Genomic DNA, 19,327 nt, shown 5'->3' on the forward strand with positions numbered 1-19,327 from the left:
TAGACTTTCCGGCAAAGACCTGTTCTGTAAAATAGAACATCCATTCTTCAAAGTAGTTGGACTTAGGGAGTCCCATGACTCGGCTAAGTAAGGTGACCATATCACCATGTTCATTATGAAAGTCACTTCTGGGGGTCTTTTTCACAATCCTGGTGCTTGAAGGCCTTTTTTCTTTGAACCATTCTTCGTTAATTAGTGCCCTGCATCGAGCTGGGTTCATATCATACGCCCCCTGTGCCTCGTCCATTGTTGTAGCTATGGGATTATTTGGAAAGGGGATATCAAATGCATCGCCGATAGCCTCAGGGGAGAAGTCGGCAATAGTGATATCTTCCAGAAGCACTAATCTGGACTTTGGCTCGTAATGCCGAGCAGCTTCCACTACTAACTCATAGTTCTGGATTGCTGGAGGAAAACCTGCTGCTTGGGCGATGCCACTTTCCAGCATTTGCCTAGGCCTGCCATATGCATTGGGTGAGAAGACCCGATCCCTGAAATCCTGAATATCAATGTGGCCAAGGTCGGTGTCACCAATGTTGTCCCAGATACTCTGGACCTTTGACTCTCTTAACCCTCCCCTCTGATACTGATACTTCATTCTTTCAACTTTCCGTGGGATGTCTGATTTGGATGCTCGTGAGGTTTCTGCTGCAGCGGGTGTTTTTGATGATTCTGCCGCTGATTTAGGCATTTATCCTGCACAGCCAGACACGGATTACAAGGTGACACGAGAATGACGATGCGGGTTAGATAATAACAGAAGTGTTTCAACAGACCGAGATTAGCTTAAATGTCACTCTGGGCTAACAATCTGATTAACTTCTACAGCATCATATTCCTGAAGATTTATGACTAAGCATTCTTACTCTCGAATTTTTTGGATTAATTTTAACAAAGGCAAAACATGAGAATTTTGAAAAGAGATGCAGTTTTCGGCCAAACTCCGGGAATAAGTCCTAAATTTTGGATGCTCGAATGATGGAGATGCAGACTCTAAGCATTTCAAATTTTGCGTATTTGCGTATTTGATTCACACATTTTAAATGACCGTACGCGATAAGGCGTACTTACCTGATTGGAGCGAATGATGGGTGATTGCCCGACCTTGTTGCGCGGGGCGAGCGGATGATCCTGCAAAATTTGAATCCCAACGGTTATCCTTCCTGTTTAAATTTTCGCGGTTTGGAGGATGAAAGAGGATTTATCAATTTCACATGGTTCTGTGCCTAGCAACCTGAATTTTAAATGGTTGATGGGAGGATGATGCAGTGTCTTACCTCCTTGTTTTCGGATTTAAGAGTTCCTTTCGAATTTTGAATTGGAGGTGTTCGAATCTAACCTTCGTGGGTTTGCTCGTCCTGACCTCCGCGTTACACACTGTGCCTTTTGCGTTTAATGTTTTGCTTGCTTTTGGACTTCGTTTTTAAACTTTCACCTTGGAATTTCGGACGCTTAGGGTCCGAAAACGCTGTTTGCCCGATGATGTTGAAGCTCGAACGCGGGGGTCCGAAGTGCGTCTCGATGTTGCTTTTGAAACACCACACTTTCCCTTTCGGAGCTTAGGGTCCGAAGAATGTTATTTGATATGTTTTAAAACTTACACTTCGCCTTTTTCGTTCGGACGCGGGGGTTCGAAGTGTGCCATGCGCTGCATTTTTAAAACCTCAGTTCGCCCTTTTCATTCGGAGCTTAGGGCCCGAAGTATGCATTTCGATGCTGGAGAAATGCCTTTAAAACTTACTTCGCCCTTGGTCATTCGGACGCGGGGGTCCGAAGTGCGTCTCGATGTTGTTTTTGAAACACCACACTTTCCCTTTCGGAGCTTAGGGTCCGAAGAATGTTATTTGATGTGTTTTAAAACTTACACTTCGCCCTTTTCATTCGGACGCGGGGGTCCGAAAACGCTGCTTATGTTGTTTTTAAAAAAAAAACTTTAACTTTGTCCCTTTTCGGAGCCTAGGGTCCGAAGTATGCATGGTATGCGTTTTGTTTTTTAAAACTTACTTCGCCCTTTTCGGAGCTTAGGGTCCGAAGTATGTTATTTGATGTGTTTTAAAACTTACACTTCGCCCTTTTCATTCGGACGCGGGGGTCCGAAAACGCGGTTTTTTGAACAATGTTTTAAAACTTCACTTTGCCTTTTCGGGGCTTAGGGTCCGAAAACGGTGTTTATGCAGCTTCTTTTTTTTTTTAAAAAAAAAACTTTAACTTTGTCATTTAGGGTCCGAAATGCGATGTTTGCACAATGTTTTAAAACTTCACTTTGTTGGAGTTCGGACCTAAGGTCCGAAATGGATGTTTGCACAATGTTTTAAAACTTCACTTTGTTGAAGTTCGGACCTAAGGTCCGAAATGGTCGCGCAGCATTACGTTTTAACTTGATTTTGGACATTTCGGACCTGGGGTCCGAAAATGGTATTCCACCTTACGCTTTTAAATTTTGAATTTTCACTTTCGGACACTTAAATCCAAAAAGAGGAGCGCATAACGTTTTTTTACCTTAACTTGACTTTCGCCAAGTTCGGACCTGGGGTCCGAAAAGGAGATGCATTATGTTAAGTTTTGAAATTTTGGAACAAACTCTCGGTATTTACGCCCGAAAGCCAGATCAGTCAAAATGGCTCATTGGTTCATTACTCCAACGTTGATCAGCTTACGGGCTGATCACGAACTCGCTCGAGGAGACACGAGAAACTCTGATTCGATTCTCGGGATGACGATCAAAAAACTCAAAACTGGAAAGGGGGACCCTGTCGGCGACAGGGGGCGTATGCAACGCACAACAGAGTGCAGAATGTCATCCAAGTTGTGACTAATAATGCAGCTGCATATGTGGCAGCCGGCAAACTTCTAATGGCTAGACATCCGACATTATTTTGGAGCCCTTGTGCTCCCCATTGTCTTGACTTGCTCCTTGAGGACATAGGGAAACTAAGTTGGGTAAAGAAAGTGGTTGAAGATGGAAGGAATATCACCAAATACATCTACAATCACACATGGGTCCTGAATCTTATGAGAGAGCACACTGAAGGTAAGGATCTTGTGCGGTCGGGGGTCACACGCTTTGCTACCAATTTCCTCACCTTGCAGAGCATACTTGCTACATTGCCCAACCTGAAGCGGATGTTCGTGAGTGAAAGATGGTTGGGGAGTCCTTATGCTACAAAGCCTGAAGCAGAGAAGGTTGTGATTGCCATTTTTGATACTAATTTTGCCAAGATAGTGGAGGAGATCATCAATGTAAGTTTTGAAACTTTAATTGATGATTTATTATTTAATTTTCTAATATTTCAATCTGCTGATTTTGTTAGATTTTTTATATCTAGGTGTCGGAACTGTTGGTGGGGGTGCTACGAATAGTGGATGGGGATCATAACTCCATGGGGTATCTATATGAGGCCATGGATAAGGCCAAAGAGGCGATTCAACGCTTGTATGGGTCAAACAAGACCAAGTATGAACCCATATGTCGCATAATTGATCGGAGGTGGAACCATCAACTCCACCAACATATTCATGCTGCTGCCTACTTCTTGAATCCCAAGTTTTTTTACTCTCCGAGTTTCAGAGCAGATGCAGAGGTTAGAATTGGCCTTGACACATGCATTCGGAGATTAGTTGATGATGAGATCCTTCGAGACCTGATACTTGATGAGTTGCAGAGTTATAAGAAGGCCTTAGGGGAATTGTTTTCTTCACCTGATTGCAAACGTAGGAGAGCCACCTTACGACCAGGTAAAAAAAAACATATGTTTAATTTTTACCATTTATTTCTCTCTTTAAGATTATTGAAATCTTTACAAGTTATAAATCACATTTTGTATCCTTGTAGATTTGTGGTGGGAAGATTATGGTGCCACAATACCTAATCTTCAAAAGCTTGCCATCCGCATATTATCACAGCCTTGTAGTGCTTCTGGTTGTGAGCGCAACTGGAGTGTTTTTGAGAACATCCACACAAAAAAGCGCAATAGGTTGACTCAACAACGCTTGAATGATCTTGTCTATGTGCGGTACAACATTCGATTACATGAGAAGAAGGTGCTAGGGCAAGATTCACATGAAGCACTTGACTTGGATGAAATTGATCCATATGCAGCAGAATGGGTTGCTTCTCCTGATGATGTTGATAATGATTTGGATCCATTCCTTACTAATGAGCAGCTGAGTGAGTTGGAGAGGGCAGGAGAGGAATGGGATGCGGAAGTGGCAGCACGTGAGGAGGAGCAGGAGGTTGATCATGCAGCAGAGGCACCTGTTAGTGTTGAGGATGTTGCCACTACTTCAGCACCACCCACCCAACGGCCACAATCTGTTTTGAGCTTTAGTCGTAGATGCAATTTATGATTTCTTATTTTCATTGATACCAAACTTTGAACTTGATATTGTTGTGATGTTTTCACACATCGCCCCATTGCAAATGGGGACCCATGTTTTTTTTGCTTTTTAGGGTTTGTTTTCTAGGTCTTTTAGGGTTTTGTTAGTTAGCCTTTGCATTTTGAGTGCTGTCGGGAAGATCAATAGGATAGCAAGTCCGGCTTGAGTGATGTCCTGATCCTGAAATTTGGCTAAGTCTGGAATGTCCTGATCCTGAAATTTGACTGAGTCTGGAAACTGAAAAACCTCAAAAAACTAGATTTTGCAATATAACTCTTGGAGGTCTGAAACCACTCTCAAACATCCTGAAAGTATATATGGAATATAACTTAAAGTATAAGAAAGAAGAAACATAGAAGGAAATGTCACTTATGCTTTAATGTTATATTCCATAAAAATTATCCTGATAGAGAGTTCAAAAAGTCAAATTTCGCTCCTGTCCTTCTCCAAGGGTCCAGAGCGAAAAGCGCTCCTGTCCCTCTCCAAGGGTCCAAGGCGAATCGCTCCTGTCCCTGTCCCAGGGTCCAAAGCGAAAAGGCTTAGTGGAGTCATTCCTGACCTTGTTTGGACAAATTGAGACATCAAAGGCATGATGGAGGACAAAATGAACGTGATAGAGCATCCAGACTTGATCAAAAACGATGAAATGATGAAGTTTTTGCCTAGAAGGTCAAATTCGCTCCTGTCCCTCACTGAAGGACCAGAGCGATTTTCTTTATATGCACAATTTTAGACCTTTTTTGGACATTAACTTTTATTCATAGCATGAAGTAAGATGATATCTTCCTTAGCCAAGACTTTTTTTGATGAAAATTGTAACGATTTGGCCTAGAGAGCAAAATTCGCTCCTGTCCCTCACTGAAGGACCGGAGCTTGAAATCCAAAATTGCCTTGTCCTTGAAAGATTTGAACGATTTCGCGAATTAAGTAGATCAAAGGAGATACATTTTATCAGTTGAATATAACTTGAAAGCGCAATCATGAGGAAAATTGACCCTAGAAGCAAAATCGCTCCTGTCCCTCTGCCAGGGACCAGGGCGAATTTAAGTGATAGCTCTCGTCCCTCTCTCAGGGACCAGAGCGATTTTCCCTATAAGACAGGTTTTGGGCGAAGATCAAGTAAGTGTTAAGTTTGAGGCAAGCAAAGGAGGCGTAACGAGTTCGTTGAAGATAATTTGAAGATTGCAAAAACGCCAAGTGAAGCCCATATTGTCCTAGGCGCTCCTGTCCCTCTCCCAGGGACCAAAGCGATTTCTTCCTTAGACAAATCTCTCACCAAGATGAAGCAAATTACATGTCAAGGATGAGTGAAGGGAAGCATAGCGGATCCATTGAAGATGGTTTTAAAAGTTAGCAAAGCATGATTGAGCCTACAAGTGAAAGTTCACTCCTGTCCCTCAGCCAGGGACCAGAGCGAAATGTTCAAGTGTGTCCAAGTTTAAGTTGCCACTCACATTTCAAGTGTTCAAAAGGGAGTAAGGAACATCATTTTACACCGTGAAGACAGTTGCAAGTTGATATAAACAAGGATGAGCACAAGGAACAAAGGTTCGCTCCTGTCCCTCACCAAGGGACCAGGGCGATATTCACTCAAATATCAAATTTGCATTGTAAAGGACGAGTAAAGTATGCATGGAATGAATGGATAACATTGTTACTTACCTTGCGATATAAATTGGTGATTAAAGAGACAAAGACCCAAGGAAAAAGGCAAGTTCGCTCCTGTCCCTCACCAAGGGACCAGGGCGAAAGTACTTTAAAGCGCACTCCTTCCACCAAAGGGACGAATTAAGCTCAAGATTCCCAATTAAAATGCTATTTTGGACGTCTAAGACATGACTCTGAACGTGAAAAACAAGAAAAACAAGGCCAAAATGAAGGAGCGCTCCTGTCCCTCTCCCAGGGACCAGAGCGATATGGTTAGTGTCCCTTATTTCTCCCATGCTTAGGCGCCAATATTTTCGAATTACATTAAAATGCCAAATTCGATAAAAATGTGAAAGATTTAATTAAATTGGTATTTAAAAATAGTGCGCCTAACATTTAATAATTAATTTTGAGCCTAGAAATCGAATTTTTTAATTATAAAGGCATTTAAAATTAATTATTATTATTTTAAAAATAAAAAGGGAGCGCTTGGGGTATTATTTTGCAAGGTCGGCCCCCTCTTTTATTAAATTTTATTTGTTTTTTGGGCCTATTTTCCAAGTCCGCCTAGGGGCAATTATCAAGATGAGCGCCTATATAAGAGGGGTGTGTTGAGCATTTTAATCCATCTTTCAATCATTTGTCCAAGTGCGATTTTGAAGGAGCAATAAAGGAGTGCGAAATCTGGTCCAAGAAGGAGTGCGAGTTGAAGGCTAGAGGTGGAGCGAATTTTCCTCAAGACGTTGAAGGCTAGAAGTGGTGAAGTTGATAGAAGAAGCACATTTTGAAGACTTTGATCCACATTTTGCCTAGCAAACTTGCTTAATTTTGCATCTTTTCTTAGAGTTAATTCCCAAGTGGAGGTATGGCGAGATTCTCCTAGTCTCAATTTTGAATTTTCAATTTTCAATCTCAAGTGGCTTAGTAAATTTAGGAAATGATAACTCAAGATTTATCATGAAGTTTCCTAATTAAAATCTTGAATATTCCTTTTAAAGTTTAATTTTTAGATTTCAAGATATATTACTAATTTTGAAATGTTGTGTAGGTATCAAGATGGCGACTCCAAGCTCGAAAGATCTACGAGTCGGAAGACTCTCCTCAAGGAAAATCAAGCCAAATCAAGGACGGTCAAGCAAGGACAAGGGCGACCTCCTCCAGCCTAGCATCGACAAGGACGGCCTTCTTTGGACTAACGTCATCAAGGGCGACCTTCTCCAATCCAGTATTACAAGGCGAGGTACATCATCATCCTGCAAATCAAGGACACAAGAAGTCAAAGCAAAGGGTTCGTTGAAGAAGCAAATAGTTCCAGAAGAATTAATTAAGGCTAACTTCTCAACGTTACCAAATTGAGCATCAACCAAGTGTCAGACGAGGTGGCATCCCAGTCATCACTCCTCCAGTCGGATTGATCCACCTCAGCATGTCCAGATTCGATGTACCTAACTCATGGGAGGTGGCACAAACTCCGATGTACCTACCTCGGCTATTCATTGGTGGAATTTTTCCAGAGAGGACATGTGTCCAAGCAATACAATTATTTCATTGGTCAAGCATTAAATGTTATGTAATGGTTGTAACAAACCCTAATTAGGGTTTTCATTGTAAAATCTTGGCCATTGATCTCGAATTGATCTAAGCCATCGAATTGTATTGAGGGCACTATATAAGCCCTGGCATTTCATTTTGTAAAGGGAATTAGCAATAGTTAGAGATAGTATGTAAATAGTTGAAGCAGTTAGAAGATAGAAAGTAGTTAGAAGGTGATTAGAATAGCAATTAGAGTAGAGTAGAGAGAGAAGGCAAAGATTGTTGCCAAGAGGTTGTTGTAAAAGACTTGTAACTTCATTGAAGAAATGGTGAAATTTATGGGTCAATTCGACAATTTGCATGGTCTTTATACTTCTCATATTTGATTTCATGTTATTAGATGAGTGGAAGAAATGTGCTTGATTGATGGTGGAATTCGTACATCCATACTACTAGCAGTTTGTTGATTGCAGACTTGCCTTGCGTAGTCAACTGGAATCATTCAGCTTAAGCCTAACTTCAATTGTCGCTTCTTCATTGATATGCATCAACCTGATGGTGTCTATGCCTGCAGTGATGATTTGAACATCATAAAGTTTTCCTTCGAAGATCGCACTAGCCTTGTGGAGATGGTCCTGCGATGTCAAAACAAGACCTAGTTAGAGTTTCATCAAAGATCAATCATTGCTCCTACATTCTTAGTATTAGGATTAGATCCTCTCTTCGCCCTCATCTTTTTTCCTTTTTTTCAAGTCAAAGCTAGTGAAAATCCTGTGTCCAGCAATATTCAAAGCAAATCAGAAGTTCAGGCATCAAATGTAAGTCCCCTTGTGATTCCAGCAAATCACATCATACCACAAAGAGCTTATCCACACGTAGAGACCCTACATACAAGAACCTTGAAGTCATCCTGATTGATCCTTTTTCGCGATATCTTCAGCAATCAAAGGCTTTACTCAAGAGAGGATAAGGTACCTTTAGGTATTTTATTCTGTGTTTGATAGTGTACAAAATACACGTCAACAGATATGTAATCAGAATTTCAGAGGTTCTTGTTTTGTGGTCTATGACTCTGTAACTCTATGAGACTGTCACTATGATACGTTGATATGTATTGAACTCTTATTCATATGTTGCACTTGATTTTTGGTTTATGCTATGATACTTGCATTTGTTGCTATGTATTACCAAAAAAATTTGATTTATATATCACGGAAATCATATATGTTATACAAATTTGGTGTAAATGTGTGTTTTTGAATTATATATAAAAAAAAAATGTATTTTCAAATGTTCGATAAAGTTGCCGAGTTTTGCCGAGTTTTGGCGAGTCCCGAGTTTTTAAAAAATTTTGGCCTTGTCGAGTTATTGCAAAATCCGAGTTTTTCAAGCTTGACTGGATCTACTATTCTCTTGGCCATAAAAGATAGAAAGTAGATTCTTTCTGCTCAGAGTGTTCGATGACATTTGCTTTCTGTTGAGATCCTCCCTGCCTCTTTGTTCAAAAGCCAATCAAATTCGACACTCGGCCTTCATGTGACCAAACTTGTGACAATAATTGCACTGAACGTTCTTATTCTTCTTGCTGTCCTGAGAAGTACCAGAGCCTTTCGGCTGAGAAGATTGAGCCTTCCCTTTGTTCTTAGGAGAAGATTTGGCAGAGAACGCTTGCTCGGTGGAGGTGGAACTAGTACTGCTTCCAAACTACTGGCGCCACCAATCTTGCTGTAAAAGCTTGTTACAAAGATCGGAAAACTTCAAATCAACGTCAGTGGAAGTGATATTCAGCGTTTCGATGAAATACTCGTAAGATTTGGGCAAACTCTTCAAAGTAATGACGACCATGTCCTCTTCCTCCATTGTGCGACCAATCGCCTCAAGTTGGTCACCGATGTCCTTGATCTTGGTCAAGTGATCCTGCAGAAGTGTCCTCTCGTCCATCATAATCGAAAAAAGCATATTCTTCAAAAAGAATGCTCTGCTCTTGTCAGAGGTTTAATGGAGACTCTTCAAATGATCCCATATCTCCTTCGCTGTTTTGTCAGACGATACCTGAGGTAGCTGCTCGTCTGTGACAGAGAGTTTAATGAGCATGACAGCTTCTCGGTTGCTCTCATCCCATTTGTCCTAATCTTTTCCGACAGTGGTTGGACATTAAGACGTGCCCAAAACAACTGCATCAAGACATTGGTACTCAAGAATGGTCAGCATACGCTACTTCCAAGTGTTGTAGTTGCGACTAGTGAATTTCTGGCTGCTTTCAAGCATTATATTCGTCAGAGATGCCATCACGTACCCCGAGGTTGAACTGGTGAAGGCACGAAAACTAGCAGATGAAAACAGAGGGTTTTTATCCAAAAATTCTGCAAGTCAAATTTTTAAGGCAAAAATTGAAACCCTAGGACGATTTCGAGGCAAAAAAATTCGAGGGACCCAGAAAAATCTGATGACAAGCCAATTCAAATCTCGAAAAACCCACAAAGATTCTGCAAATAAATTTTTTCCTGACTTGAAACGAAGAAGATAATCTCAAAACCCTAGCACAGTTTTCGAGGTAAACTTTTCGACTGACCTAGAAGAATCCAATGAAGACCCAAAAAACCTTGCGAAAAACCCAAAAAGAATCTGCAATTAGAATATTTTTTCTAAAAATGAAGAGTCAAATCCGCGGGCTCAACAAATGAGGCACGAAAAACGATACACCCAGGAAAATCCGATGACAACCCAATTGAGCTCTCGAAAAACCCACCAAGAATCTATAATCGGAAAAAAAAATCGAGTTGAAACATAGGGTTAAAACCCTAGACGAATTTTCAGAAACCCTGGGCGGCCATTAAAGCTCAGAAAAATTGTAGAATGCCATCGCATGGGTAAAACGACAGACAGGGCACGAAAATCGCAGGATAAATCTCGATTTTTCCAGAAAAAATCGTGCGGGATGAGGGCAGAAAAAACGTGACCCTGCCGAAAAAAACAGCCCAACAAACTCGCGAATTCAAAAAAACCCTTGACGAAAACAGACATGGGTAGGAAAAATTTTCCAAGGCAGACCCATGATGCAGGAAAAATATTCAAAAAAAATTTGGATGCAATCTTCACTAAAAATTTTAGAATTATAAAATTGCTCCAAAAAAATTTAATCCTGCTCTGATACCATGTGAAAATCAGAGATGATTCACTGGTAAAAACTTGGTTTATTAACTGAGGGAAGAGATACATTTATAGGAGTTACAAAATATCTTAGCTATTAAAGAAGTTACCTACTTCTAACTACCTGTTACTGTAGACATTTAAGATCTCTAACAGTTAGTTGCATTATTGACCATAAACACTAATAATATAAAATATTATTCTTACAGTCATGCCCCAATTTTGTATTAACAAATTAGATTAATAAACAAAACTATACACATCCTAAGGTGATAATGTATATGCAAACATGACAACAGTAGTATTTAACATTTCTTTTAAATCAACCGTTTGAAAGATAAATTGGATTAATTGTCATAAAGTAATAAACAGCTATTAGTAGTGGCTGACCAGATCTGACGCATGTCAATCTGTCTGCCTTTGCAACAATTAAATAGATCACTAATTTATGCAGCAATGTGAATGTCGAAACTAATAGTTGTTAGTCAACACATTAATGAAGAGGCACGATTTGTCTAAAGGGAAAGGAGCGATCAAGGAAAGGTTGCATCCATCACCAAACAAAAGGGTGCAACCATTCAACCATTCGAATATATATTTAATAAGAATCGCATACTCATTAAGGATTATGGGAGATATCCATCACAAAAGATAATAAGTTTAAAACTACAGAAGACCGATATATATTATCTAGGTTATCGGGTTCGCCTCTGGGCCCCCCTGGTACGGGTCCGGATTCGATCGGGTCCATGGTACGGGTCCGGTTCGAACTGGGTTCGAAAAACCCAGAGTGGGTTCAACCCTGGTCGAACCCAAGCAGACCCAGTCAAACCCGGGAGGCTGGGCGACCCATAAAGTCAAAAAACAATGCAAATTTTTATTTTTTTTCAATTCCGCCTTGTAAAAAGTGAAAGTTTAACCTAAAATTGACTTCTAAAACATTTTATTGACTCATTTCACCTCATTTGTGTTGCAAACAAAAGTTTTATGAGAGCGGGTTGAAGAAAGGGTGAACAAAATTTGGCTTCCAAGATCAAAGAGGAGGAGTTGAAGACTGATTTTTGGAGCTTCAACAAGTGTTGCAGCATCATTTCCATACATTTTCAAGCTTCCATTGGCTACAAGAGGTAGGTTTTTAAACATTTTTTTCCAACTATTTTTGTTTCACAAATTGTCAAACATGAAACTTGAATTTTTTTTCATTATTTAGTTTTTGTTTTTGAATATGTTTATATTATTTCTTGCCATAGGAACTAGAATGGCATCTACATCTTCCTCCATTGACAATGAACAAATAATTGCAAAACAAAGAAATGATCCAAATTCTCCCTTATGGAAATATGTGGACATTATAAAACAACTTTCGGGAGGTGGGGGATTTCGTTGGAAATGCCATGGATGTGATATTGAACGTAATAGTTCATATTATCGGGTGGTAGGCCATTTGTGTGGAATAAAAGGAAGAGGCATCAAAAAATGCCCTGGAAAAAATGGTAAACCTATACCAGATGAGACAGTGATGAAATATATTAGGGAGCATGAGGCGGCAGAAGAGAAGGAAGCCCGTCGATTGAACCAAACCGCATCAAAGAAAACAAAGGGAATGCAAGGCCCTTCTAATCCCAGTATTGTAGTAGAAGACCACCCCTTCTTTGCCACAAATGAACCTCAAAGTGAACCACCCTTGACACGTAAAAGAACAAAGGGGCCATTAGAAACCACATTCCAAAATGAGAGTAGAGACAATGCTAACCAAGATATAGTAAGGTGCATTTATGCAAATGGGTTGTCATTCAATGTTGTTCGCTTCCCATATTGGAAGCAAATGATAAAAAGTGTTAATGAGGCACCAAGAGGGTATAAGGGCCCCGGTTATGAGAAGGTACGTGGAACATTATTGGAGAAAGAGGTGAAGAGGGTTGAAGATGCATTGAAACCCATTAGAGATTCATGGGTTGAGACAGGTGTAACAATTGTTTCAGATGGGTGGAAAGATGCTAAAAACCGTCCCTTGATCAATGTCATAGCAGTGTCCCCTAAAGGGGCAATGTTTTTGAGAGTTGTGGATTGTGAGGGCCAAATAAAAGATGGCCAATTTATTGCAGAAATTTTCATCTCTGCCATTGAGTCTGTGGGACCCCGCAATGTTGTCCAAGTCATAACGGACAATGCAAAAAATTGTAGAGCTGCTGGTTTGTTGGTTGAGCAACACTATGATCACATCTTTTGGACACCTTGTGCGGTACATTCACTCAATCTTATGCTACAAAGGATTGGGCAAAAAATAAAATGGATCAAAATGTGTATGCAGAGGCTGAGGACATCCAAATGTTCATCACAAACCACCACATGTCTCAAGGGATTTTTAGAACCTATTCGAATTTGGAGCTATTGAAGGTAAGTGAAATAGTAATTTAATTTTACATTTTCTGATTTTTTTTAATTTTCAATGTTCATAATATCATTGTGTAAGCTATATTGTGTATTCTTCTTTAAAGTTTGGCTTTATTTTTTAATCATTTGGCATTAATTTGTGTTATAGGTTGCTGAGACGCATTTTGCATCAAACACAATTGTCTTAAGACGACTTGTGAAAGTTAGAGTGGCACTATGCAATATGGTGATCAGCACCAATTGGACTGTATGGAAGCAAAGTAGCACTGAGGGCAGAAAAAATTAGGGATAGAATATTGAGTGAGAAATGGTGGGATCTTGTTACATATCTCCTAAGTATCATTGAGCCCATCATGAGCATGATTCGCCATACAGAAATGGATAGGCCTTGCATAGGTGAGATTTATGATGGCATTGACTCAATGCTTGAAAAAATAAAGGTCACTATAAATGAAAAAGAGAATGATCCTCAGGAGAAATTCTTCAAAGAACTGGAAGTAATTATTGTAGAAAGGTGGAATAAGATGACCACTCCTTTGCACCTTCTTGCCTATGCCTTGACACCTAAGTACTATAGCAATCAGTTTCTTGATAAACCAGGAAGGATTCCACCATGGAGAGATCTAGAAGTATCTGATGGGTACAAGGCAGCATTTCTTAGACTATATCCCGATGATGATTTGCGAGATGTTGTTACAAATGAGTTCATAGAATTCGCAAATGGGAATGGTCTAAGTGTTGATGCACTTCGCCATAGATCCAAGAAGGATGCTCATAGCTGGTGGTACTTCCATGGCACATGCTTCCAACACCTACAACCCCTCGCTATAAAAGTTTTATCACAAGTAAGATTAATTAATTAAAATTTTAAATTTATAAGTTTTAGTTTATTTATAGTTTACTTTGTCTTCATAGGTTGCTAGTAATTTTATTTTTATTAATGTATAACTTTAATTGTTTACTTTGTCTTCATAGGTTGCTAGTGCATCTGCTTCAGAAAGAAATTGGAGCACATACTCTTTCATGCACTCCATAAAGCGCAATAGGCTGCTATCAAAAAGAGCGGAGAATTTAGTATATGTGCATTCCAACCTATGTCTTCTTTCACACAAACAACATGACTATACACAAGGGGAAACAAAGATGTGGGATATAGAGCCAGAGCATACTGATTTGGATGCTCCTGCTTCTCAGCTTCTTGCATTGACACTTGATGACTCGGAAATTGAGCCAACTTATAGTGCAAGTGCAAGTGGCATTGGCTCATCTAATGTCAATGTCAATGAGGAGGAGGAGGAGGAGGAGGATGAATTAGATGATCCATTTGATGATTAAACTTTAAGTTTATATTGTTGAAAGTTGAAACAATGATACTTGAATATTTTGTCATTTTGATATTAAACTTGATGTATATGATGCTATTATGGTATGATCATGATGCTATGATTACAAGTTTATGTTTGTTTTGTTGTTTATATGATGCTATGTGACATGCAAATTTTAATTCATGCTTATAGGCTTCACAAATATCAAAATATATATATATATAAAATTTACATGTTTTTGTACTAACGAACCCAAACCCCTTTTCAAAATTTTGCAATACCGGCGTACCGGGTTCTTCGAACTCGAACCCGAACCGGCAACCTGGATATGGACTGCAATATGTATGACAGTCATACTTAATTTCATATATGTTCATAATACATGAGAAGTTAGGATACTTATAGTCTAAATCATGCTATTACTGTCAGTATTTAAGAAGATGGGATCGAGTTGTTTCCAAGAGGGGCAGTCTAAATCCAGACAATAGGGTGATTCCCAAGAGAGGGTAGGGATCAACGTCCCGAGAACCTTGAGGGACAGGGTCCCAAGATAGGGTAAGGGCTTGGATCTGTAAACTTTGAGGGAGCCTATTGTATTTGGTATCTAAGCGCTTGGGTAACATTCACATCCTCTTCTTCCTTAAAACTGAAGTACTAACAGAGTTTGACACTTGCATTAAGAATTATAGATGTATGATAGATGAGCAAGTTACTTGTTAATAAATTAATGGAATATCACTGATTTGATTCATGTTAAAATAGAATTGTCTCCTAATCAATTTAGTTTATAAGTACATTGGAATAGGTTAATTATGGTTAAAACAGGCCTAAACCTAGTAGGGGGCATTACATTTTACAAGAAAATTGTTGATGTTGACCAATCTGCTAATGTTTACAGGTTTATATAAGGCTTCCATTACTAGTTATTTATTAGACTACCAAAAGTGTAAAGAGAGTTTACTATTAACAGAATTTCATTTAATAAATCAGGATGCAAACCAAGCTGCTAAACTCCTTCACTATTTCAATGTAAATGGCCCTTTTTATCACCATTCAAAACAAGTCACCCGAATAAGAATGCTGATATATGCCATCACCCATAAGCATTTCAGCCCACAAACAATTAAAAAAAGGCTCTATCTACAGGTGTGCAGAATTCAGGAGGGAGTCCAATTGTCTTTCCAACATTCTGGAAAAGCTTTAAATCTGAACCCAGGAAAAAAAGAATATCAAATATTTGGGGTCATACTCCTAACTAGTCATCAGACCCAAAAATGTATACTAGTGTGCAACCTTTTTATACCCCTGAAACATGTATTTTATTATAAAAACCTTCTAGATAAACTCATTTCTAGCATTTACACCTATAAAGTGATTTTTGTTTTATATTATGATTATTGTAGATAGTGTTTGTTTTTTTAGTAGGAAAAGGTAGAATATCAATAAACTGATTATTTGATACTAGTTTGTTCAAGATGTTTTGCACAGTTGATTTGCATGTGTTTGTCAAAGTTTTGGAGCTGCTGTGTAAGTCATGAAAAGTTAATTAATGTCATTTTTATGCGGCACAAGGGGTTTCCTTTGTTGTGTAAAGTGTCTCTTTGCTACGGAAGGTGTCTTCCTTACTGCAGAAGCTAATGCCTTTGTTGTACAAAGCAATACCCTTGCTGCATAAGTCCACACTTTTGCTAAGCAAGACAAATTTGCCAAACAATTGCTGCCTAAGACAAATCTATTGTGCAAGGTAGCTGTTGAGCTGTCCAAATTTAACCTGTTATGCAAGATGACCATTTTTGTTGAGCAACACATACTACAAAATTCACATGATATCCATAATAGCAGCAGCATTCCAAAATGGGTGTTTGAAAGTTTGTTTGATAGCTACCAAAGAAGAACCGCTTGAACTGAAGTTAGAAATGAGATAAATTTGTTTTAAAAGTTGTTTCCAAATATTATAGGTGGGATTTTGTTTTAAATATAGTTATAAATTAATGCCATCGCTAGTATTTATATAATTGCATAATCATAGGCAAGTAGAAACATTATTTTAGAATTTCAGATTAGTATCTTTGCAAGCGCTCAACAATTCACTCATTTTGAAAGTCTTAATTATTATCTTGTTTGTAGCAATGCTAAACTAAATATGCTACCACAACATATATCATATTATACTGTCATTGAATACAGAGCATCTACTATATTCCAATAGCACTTCTCGATGAGGACAGAACAACCAACCTAACTAAATACCTGAACCTTCCATTTGCTTTCATTAAGTTTGGCACAGGTTAAGCAGGGGTTAGCACAATCAAGGTCCATTCTCATTTCTGGAATCTAAAAGCTGAATTTCTGGAAACCAAGCTATAAATTTGGCTGAACAGAAATTGGAACTTCTAGGACAAAGAATGCTAATCTCAAAACAACACCCTTTCAAGTAGATGAAAAAGTAGCTTTTCAAGCAAGCCCCGAGAAGACAATTTTATAGATCTAGCCCAGCTGATGTGACTCTCATGCTTTTGCTGTAATAGAAGATGAGTTTCTAGCCAAGAAATAATATAAATTTTCAAATAATGAATAAGAAATAGATATTCGAAAAACTTAAACCCTTGTTGAAACAATGCAAATGCTGTCCAGGCCTGACATACTTCTGAATACTGCACTCAACAGAGGATTTAGTCTTTAAGGGATTGCACACATAAACATTACAAGAAGCATATCCATCTCTAAGGCTTAAATGCCTACTTTAAGCCATTATTTTCCTATTTTCAGTTTGTCATCTGCACGTCAGATAAACAGTTTTACATGTTGAATCATCAAAAAAAATTTACCTTAATAAATATCTAAAATCTCCTACGCTAAGACTGTAGGACAGCCTTTAACTCCTAAATCATATGCTACTCCTAAGTTCTAACACAAAACTGAGATCCTAATTCGTTTCCTGGTTGTTAAGCATGATTATTAGCAGATCTTATAAGCAAGAAAATGTATCATAATCTTTTGATTATTGTAATAATGCCCACTACTTGAATTGCTGTGCTCCAGTTATACATTGTAGGATTTGTTTCTTCCCACATAGCATCCTCTAAGATCCAATTATCCAATGGAATAAAATACCCCAGCAATAATTTTTTCCTCAAAATTTCTACCAAGTGGCCATAAGTGTTTTGGAATTGACTTAGAACGGCCATCATAAGCTATAATTGTATTCCATTAACATTTTAATGGATTACCTCCTTCGACTAGACATGAAAGGTATTATCAACTTGAGTCAATGTAATGGTTAACCCGCCCTACTCTTACCTGTATTCTATAAGGCCAATAGTATCTAGGCCTAACTTTTTTCTACCTCTTTCACATTAAGAGATCTATATCAAAAATGATGTATCTATGAACCGGTTAACCTGTCCTACTCTTACCTGTATTGTATAGTATCTAGGCCTAATTTTTTCTACCTCTTTCACACTAAAAGATCCAGGTTAAAAAGGCCTAATTTTTTCTACCTCTTTCACACTAAAATATCCATGTTAAAAAGGTTGTATCTATGTAACGGTTAACCTGTCCTAGCCTTGCCCATATTGTATAAGGCCTATAGCATCTAGGATTAATTTTTTATAACTTTGTCACATTAAAAGATCTATGTTAGAAAGGCAGTAATCAAAAGGAAATACAGTCATGTTTCTCAATCTATTGCTTAATCAGTACTGGTCATGCTAACATTTCTGTCTTGAACCAATCTGAAATTCTCCTCCAGTTTCTTACCCTCTCCTCAGGGAATTCCAAACAGACCCAAATGGTGCGCTTAAGATAAACATTTCATATGTTGTATAGAACCATAATTTGTTAAGTGCAACCATTTGAACTACAATTTTTTGTTTTCTTGCATTTCCAAATCTTGTAAATTACATTAATATTTAACCTTATTCCTCCACACAACACTCCCGATCCACCTTAAGAAATGTAACGTATTACTGCTAATCCTGAGCACGACACCCACTAAAGCAGATTGAGTGTGCAACTGTTTAACCCATTATAAACATACTTTAAAAAACACTTTCGTAAAATGAATTTTTACTTCATAAATTCAAAAATTGAATAAACAGTCTGAAGAAATAAAATTTTCAATTATGCAGAAATCTGGAAAAAAAGAAAAAAAAAAAAAAAGAACAGCAATTTGTGAAATACTTGTAAGCCAAACTCCCGTATAACACAGCTTTGAAATGGAGTGAAACCAAGAAAACCAAATGGTGTCGTAAACAATACAGCAGAGTAATTATAAGTTGCAAACAATAAGAAATTTATTACCGTTTAAAGATTCGCAGCTATAAAAAATCTGAGCCAACACATGCTGAGATTGCTTTGCCCACAGATGAGTAGAAATCCACAGGATTTTCTTATTTTTCACCTTAAAGCGGACCTGAAAATCCCTTTATGTCAGAATTAAATGAGTGTTAGGGAATCCGCGGGTAGCCTGGCCAAGCTATGATATCCTCTGCCGTTGAAATTAGCTTTAGAGGGACGTACATCTTTGCTCATCATAGTGTCAATGCCGTTGATTTTACCAACATAAAAAGAAAAGAATATAAAAAAAATTACACTGTAATAAATTAAATCATCATATAAAAATTTATCATGTCTGAAATTATAGTTTTAATTAATAATAATTAAAAGAAAAAAAAAATACATGATTTTTTTAAATAATTGTTATGGTGTTTTTTATATTGTATTTCTATTTATTATTTGTAATTTCAAGTATAGTAAGTTTTCATGTTTGTATTTAAAATATTTTTTTATGATTAAACGTAAGATAATTGATAATAAATACTTTCTTTTTTAAGATTTTTTTGAACAACTCAATTAAAATTTAGGGAGTCTATGATGTTGACACTCAAAACCCTAAAAAT

The 19,327-nt window shown here is 38.1% G+C and overlaps 1 protein-coding gene across 4 annotated transcripts in view; it reads right to left on the reverse strand.

The window, feature by feature from the left end:
* LOC131063223 (uncharacterized) overlaps positions 1-18,922 on the reverse strand; it is a 111,722-nt gene extending 92,800 nt beyond the window's left edge. For 3 of the 4 annotated variants that reach the window (XM_057997021.2, XM_057997019.2, XM_057997020.2), the window contains exon 1: positions 18,729-18,922. The gene's annotated coding sequence lies outside the window, so the exon portion shown is untranslated. Of the gene's footprint in view, positions 1-18,608; positions 18,700-18,728 lie in introns of those variants that run through there. The other variant, XM_059222166.1, reaches the window with a different exon arrangement.
* Between the last annotated feature and the right edge of the window lie 405 nt (positions 18,923-19,327).

This window comes from Cryptomeria japonica, chromosome 1 (genome assembly GCF_030272615.1).
Source record: "Cryptomeria japonica chromosome 1, Sugi_1.0, whole genome shotgun sequence".
Classification (NCBI taxonomy): Eukaryota; Viridiplantae; Streptophyta; class Pinopsida; order Cupressales; family Cupressaceae; genus Cryptomeria; species Cryptomeria japonica.